We start from the raw sequence: 7,500 nt of genomic DNA, 5'->3' as shown, positions 1-7,500 counted from the left end.
GCGTGTGTGTGAATGTGGGAGTAAATGAGTGAATGAACGAGTCTATAAGTGGACAAGTAAATAATGAATGAGAAAGATCGTGAGTATTTAGCAGAGCGATAGAGCACAAGAAATAAAAACGAAGACGAATACTCCCAAAAATGTGTATAAGTAATGTGCACGGATGTTCGTGTATGCGAGTAATTCGGCCGTAGCTTCGTCTCTCGCTCTCATGTCCGCCGCAAGTTAGTCGCACGAGTGGCAGTGGGCGGGGCGCGGTGTGCTTGCGCCACAAGATGAGTAGACAGAGAAGGCAGGAGTGAAGGTGCATTTTTTTAATTGCTTGAAGATCGATCTGTTAATGGTTTTGTTCATATCACTGCATTAAGGGAAACAAATAAAATACGGACGCACGCACGTGCACACGCGCGCGCACGCACGAACACACACACACACACACACACACACACACACACACACACACACACACACACACACACACACACACACACACACACACACACACACACACACACAAATAAACACACACACACAACAAAAACAAAAAACATACAACCTGTATATAATAAAGAAAGACACACACCCGAGACAAACTCTTCCCAACCGAAGATAATGACAGCAAACCAAACAGTAAAAAAAACCGAAACCGACGGATCCGGACACCAGCGGACAATGGCCCGAGGACACGAGACATCAAGACCCAAGATGCCGGCGGGGGGGAGGGGAGCTAAACCCCCGCCTGGACACCCACTGGACACCGGAGACGCAGAAAGTTGACCAGAGAAAAAAAGAGAGAAAAAGAAGGGGAAAAGAGAGAAAGAAACAAACTCCCGAAATAAAAATCTAGACCTTGGGAAAGTTCGTCATTCACTCTCCCTTCACCCCCTTTCCTCTCCTTCCCTCGCCCCCTCCCTTTCCTCTTCCCCTTCTCCTCCTCCCCTTTCCTCTCCTTCCCTCGCCCCCTCCCTTTCCTCTTCCCCTTCTCCTCCTCCCCTTTCCTCTCCTTCCCTCGCCCCCTCCCTTTCCTCTTCCCCTTCTCCTCCTCCCCGTTCCCTCTCTCCCTAGAAGTGTTTCCAAGTTTCCCCTTGTTCTGGAGGGGAAACTGAGGTGGAAGAAGGGGAGGGGGAAGGGAGGGTAGAGGGGGGGGGGGGAAAAAAAGGAAGGAAAGGGAGGAGAGAGAGTGAGGGAAGAAGAGAGGAGGGAGTGAAGGGAAGGAGGAGTGAGAAAGGAAAAGGTAATGGAGAGAGAGAGAGAGAAAAGAGAGAGGAGAGAAGAGAGAGGAGAGAGAGAGAGAGAGAGAGAAGAGAGAGTGAGAGAGAGAAGAGAGAGAGAGAGAGAGAGAAGAGAGAGAGAGAGAGAAGAGGGAGAGAGAGAAGAGAGAGAGAGAGAGAGAGAGAGAGAGAGAGAGAGAGAGAGAGAGAGGAGAAAGAATGAAAGAGAGATAGAAAGAAAAAGGAGAGAGGGGAGAGGGGGTAGGGAGAGGAGAGGAATGGGCGAGCGGGGGAAGAGGAAAACTGCGGTCCTAGAATGTGTCCTGGAAACATTTGCAGACCGAGTGCCCCAGGGCGGAGTCAGAAGCTGGAAAGGTGGAAAAGGTTAGGAGCGAAGAATTTTAAAATCGGGGGGGGGGGTAGAAGGGAGGGAGGGAGGGAGCAAGGGATGGAGGGATGGAGGGAGGGAGCAAGGGAGGGAGGGAGGGAGACTAATACCGGAACACAGAATTCTCTCTCTCTCTCTCTCTCTCTCTCTCTCTCTCTCTCTCTCTCTCTCTCTCTCTCTCTCTCTCTCTCTCTCTCTCTTTCTCTTTTTTTTCTCTCTCTTTCCCTCTCCACACCTATCTATCAGTCTCAAATCATTACCGCAATCGATAGACCCTGAAATGGTTTCACAATTCCAAATCCTCCATAAAAAAATCACGACACAGAACGAAAGATAAAAAAATTAAAGCAAAAATCAAGGAGGAAAATAACCATAAAATACAAACCAAAGTCTAGATCCGAGATTGCAAGAACATGCAAAATCTCTTACAAATTACAAGCAAAGAAAGCATACCTCAGGCCATGATAGCACCTCAGCATGAAGACGGAAAGCGAGAATCTGAGCCTAATCTTTAAATAATAAAACAGGGAGAGAATGAGAAAGAGAGAGAAAAGAGAGAGAGAGAGAGAGAGAGAGATAGAGAGAGAGAGAGAGAGAGAGAGAGAGAGAGAGAGAGAGAAGTGAGAAATATAGAAACAAAAAGAAATCGAGAGAGAAGTGAGAGACATAGATAGGTGGATAGAAGACTGAGACAGATTGATATACAGATTGATACAGATAGATAGAGTGAGATAAAGGAATGAAGAACGACAAGAGTAGAAGAAGATAGATGGAAATGAGAGCAGTGATAGAGGAGATAAAGCAGCAAGACAGAAGCAGAGAGAAAGAGAAATAAAGAGAGATCGAAAAGAGAGGCGGACAGGGAGTGAAAGAAAAAGAAATGAGTGAAAAGAGGTTACGAGAAGAGGGCAGAAGAAGAATGAGACCTAGAGGCCGAACCGAGCACCTGATCAGGGCCACGACCCTCTCCCGAGACAGACCGAGGGGAGGCAGGGACTAAGGGGAGTGAGGGACCGAGGGAAAGGAGGGGCCAAGGGGATGGAAAGACCGAGGGGAGGAAGGAACCGAGGGGAGGCAGGGACTAAGGGGAGTGAGGGACCGAGGGAAAGGAGGGGCCAAGGGGATGGAAAGACCGAGGGGAGGGAGGAACCGAGGGAGGCAGGGACTAAGGGGAGTGAGGGACCGAGGGAAAGGAGGGGCCAAGGGGATGGAAAGACCGAGGGGAGGGAGGAACCGAGGGGAGGCAGGGACTAAGGGGAGTGAGGGACCGAGGGAAAGGAGGGGCCAAGGGGATGGAAAGACCGAGGGGAGGGAGGAACCGAGGGGAGGCAGGGACTAAGGGGAGTGAGGGACCGAGGGAAAGGAGGGGCCAAGGGGATGGAAAGACCGAGGGGAGGAAGGAACCGAGGGGAGGCAGGGACTAAGGGGAGTGAGGGACCGAGGGAAAGGAGGGGCCAAGGGGATGGAAAGACCGAGGGGAGGGAGGAACCGAGAGGAGGGAAAAAACGAGGGGAGGGAAGGAAGTTGGACCGAGAGACCGAGTGGAGGGTAAGAACGAGGGGAGCGATGTCAAGGAAGATGTTGAAAGAAAATGGAGGAAAACGAAAAGGAAGGAAAGAGATGCCCAAATATACGCGAAAATTCATTCCACACCCTCAAAAAAAAAAAAATAAAAATAAAAAATTAAATGAAAAAAAAAAAAATAAATAAATAAGTACACAAATAACAATAATAATAAAGTAAAAGCAGGTATAAAACTGGGCTTCAAATCTTCACTGCTGTTCAGTCAGAGAGAGGAATGGGGAAAGAGAGGAAAAAGAAGAGAAAAAAATCAAGGGAAAAGGGGTAACAGGCGTGAGGATGGTAAGGGGAAACAAGAAATGACGATTTTTTAAATTAAATAAATAAACACGAAATACAGCCACACCGGACAAATACATGATATACAATCACTCTGGACAATCAAACACGAAGTACACCCATTCCGAACAAAAACTTAACACAGCAAAATAACAAATGAACACCAAATGCATTAATCCTGAACACGCGAGCATAAAAGAACAGTCATTCTGAACAAAGTAACATGAACAAGTGAACAGCAAGCACACGCATTTTAAGCAGCCGGGACACCAAGTAGACCTAATTTTTGACAAACGAGAACACTCAAACAATCTGAACATAACACAACGTTCAGTCTTTGTGAATACACGAACGCCTTTAACCTTCTTATCTTTCTCCTTTTATTACTCCTCTCTACGTAATGGCATTTCCTTCTCTTCTCGGCATTATCTCTCATTCGTTTCGCGCATCTGTTTGTAACGAATCCCCGTCTTCTTTGCTTCTCACCCTATCTCCGTTTTTTGGCAAAACTTACGAAGACGAGAGGAACAGGAGGAGGGGAGCGAGCGAAGAGAGAGAGAGAGAGAGAGAGAGAGAGAGAGAGAGAGAGAGAGAGAGAGAGAGAGAGAGAGAGAGAGAGAGAGAGAGAGAGAGAGAGAGAGAGAGAGAGAGAGAGAGAGAGAGATGGAATAAATAGAAAGACAGTGAAAGAAGAGAGAGGTAGCAGCATAAACAACTCCCTGAAAAAAGATAAACAGATAGAGGGTGTGTGAAGAAGCGTGGGAGGGAGGCAGCGATAGGAAGAAAGAGGGAGAGGTGGTATACAGTATGTATGTATGTGTGTATCTATACACACACACACACACACACACACACTGCTTGAAGGTGAACCTAAGAGAGGGAGAGAGCGACAGAGAGAGAGAGAGAGAGAGAGAGAGAGAGAGAGAGAGAGAGAGAGAGAGAGAGAGAGAGAGAGAGAGAGAGAGAAGAGAGAGAGAGAGAGGAGAGAGAGAGAGAGAGAGAAGAAAGAGAGAGAGAGGAGAGAGAGAGAGAGAAGAAGAGGAGAGAGAGAGAGAGAGAGAGGAGAGAGAGAGGAGGGAGAGAGAGAGAGAGAGAGAGAGAGAGAGAGAGAGAGAGAGAGAGAGAGAGAGAGAGAGAGAGAGAGAGAGAATTTCTATTTAATTGGACAAAATACCAAGTAAAAGTATACTGATCATAATGAACTACAACCCATACCATAACCAATCATTATCGTTATTTATCAACACTAACAGCAACGTCGTGCCTGTCAAACAAATCAAATTAACATCATTATCGCTTCCATCGTGAAATAAAAAGCCGTTTTGATTTATAATAAAACACGTTACTCTAATTCGAGTCAGCGTTTTAATTGCCATCATTACTATGTGATCAAACTTCATAATTATATCATCATTATTACGACCCGGAAACAGCAAACAAACCACGTTGCATCTCATACGCATTACTGCATATGCAAACATGTAAACACGTACACAGAAATACGCATTAACATGTATAATGTCCATTTGTTTGTTTATCCGTGTGTGCGTGTCCACAATGAAAAAGAATCCTGCAAGATTCCTCACCAAACACCATGATTGACAATTTTCTTACTCTAGCTACGTTTCGTATTATCTATGTATGCACGGTATTGCTTTTCGTCCGATCACAACGAATTCGTTTAATAGGTCCGCTATCGATGAGGCCTTCATGTGAAATACCTTCTCGCCGCCCCCCCTCCCCTCTCCCCTTTCCGGGCACTGCGGGGAGGTCAAGTCAGGTCAGGCCATATGTGGAATGACCCGTGGACCTTGGAATGGCCTTTGCTCAGATTTGTGACGTTATGCTTGTTTCATGATTTTCTTGCCTTCTCTTTCTCTCTTAAAAAAAAACTGATTTTATATTCCATTTCTTTCATTTCTATTTTCATACAGTTTTTTTTCTCTCTCTCTCAAAACGAAAAACATAATAGGCGCAAATTCTACAAACTATATAAGTTCGCCTCCTGAAAGACAAAAAAAAAAAAGTGAAACACACGCAGACAACAAATTGAAACAAAGAAAATGTCTATGTAAAAACAAGGAAAGGAGACACAATATTCCTCTCGACCCGACAAGCCTCACCATTTGACTGGCAGACTGATAGAGTTCTCCACCTCAGTTTTATATTCAGTGATATGAAAAAAATTGGATGAATTACACACAGTAAAGGGGAGAGAGAAAAATGTCTGTAACACAATACATATCATTTTCTTATCTTTCTAGAATTTCAAATTCTTTGTCTTCCTTGTCCCTTGTTTCCTGAAAAAGAATAAAAGTATCCGAGAATAACAAGAACACCAGAACGCTGAACTTGCGGCCTCAATATTTTAGAAGGAAAGACGAAATGTGTAATAATATTCTTTCTTTTCCCTGCCTTCATTCCCTCTTTTCCTCCCCACTTCTTCCTCTCTTTCTCGGGCCTCCCAAGTGACGGGAATATCAAAATAATCATCTCCACTCCATCCCTGGGATCTTGACATAAGCTGGAAACGTTTGCATAATAAGTCTCTTCGCGCTGGGGACTCAAACTGTGGAAAAATAAAACTCCGTCTTTTCCTGCTGGTATATAAAAAAATCTCTTTCTCCTTTTTATTTTGGACATGAAATTCGCAACAAAATTGAGAATGACTTCAGATATAAACGTATTACTCAGGTGCTGTCCATGCAAAAGCGCTCATACATAAAATGTCTCCACACATGTATTGCTCGTTCTTTCTCCCTCCCTCCCTCCCATTTCTCCCTGGGTCTCGCCTGCTCTCTCTCTCTCTCTCTCTCTCTCTCTCTCTCTCTCTCTCTCTCTCTCTCTCTCTCTCTCTCTCTCTCTCTCTCTCTCTCTCTCTACATACATACCTACCTACATACAGAGATTTTTGGGGTAGCTCCCTCCCTCTCCCTCTCCTTCTCCCTCTCTCCCTTTCCCTCTCTTTCTCCTACAACCCATCCGTGTGGCAGCATCGCTTAAACACAGCACCAGATTAAACTACTCCAGAATATTTACTCGGGAGCGACACTCGAGACTAATTACTCAATTAAACAAATCTGTGGCTCAATGAATACGCGGGAGACAAGAGAATGAATTATTGTTATGTTTCGTAGTGAGGAGGATATTTTGTGAAACTTTGTTTTCTTCATATGGGCGAGGGAGCGTAAGCTGTACATTGGGAACTATGACAATAATTGCACTTTGGAGAGTGATGTTTGATAACAATTAATCATTGTTGAAACAAAAAAGGTATTTCATCCACCATCATTGCCGTCACAAACATGCGTTAAGGGAAATAAACCCCCTTGTCAATTGCTGCATGGGGCTGAAGTCTTCAAATCACATGTATGAAATAGTTAACAATAAAAAAATATCATTTTCCCTATCATCTTCATTATCATCAGCGTAATTATTATTATTATTATTATTATTATTATTATTATTATTATTATTATTATTATTATTATTATTATTATCATTATTATTATTAGTACTATCATCATAATCATTATTATTATTATTATCATTATCGTCATTAGCATTACTATTATCATTATCATCATTAGCATCATTATTATTATCATTATCATTAAAAATATAATTATTATTCTTACTATTATCAAATAATAATAATAATAATAATAATAACAATAATAATAATAATAATAATAATAATAAAAAATAATAACAATAATAAAATAATAATAATAATAATAATAATAACATTAATAATAATAATAATAATTATTATTATTATTGTTATCATTATTATTATTATTATCATTATAATCTCTATCATCATCATTATCACTATCATTAGTATAATTATCGTTATTTTCATTATCATTATTATTATCATTATATCTAATTAATTATCGAGACCATTAATACAGTCTTCATTATCAATATCATAATAAATAACAATATCAATGAACTTAGTAGTAACTTCAATGGCAATTAAAACAATGATACTAGCAATAACAACGATAACGGGACTAGAAATGATGATAAAAATCA

Source organism: Penaeus monodon, chromosome 11 (genome assembly GCF_015228065.2).
Source record: "Penaeus monodon isolate SGIC_2016 chromosome 11, NSTDA_Pmon_1, whole genome shotgun sequence".
Taxonomy (NCBI): domain Eukaryota; kingdom Metazoa; phylum Arthropoda; class Malacostraca; order Decapoda; family Penaeidae; genus Penaeus; species Penaeus monodon.
The sequence above is the reverse complement of the archived record's forward strand: the minus strand, read 5'-3'. Positions refer to the sequence as shown.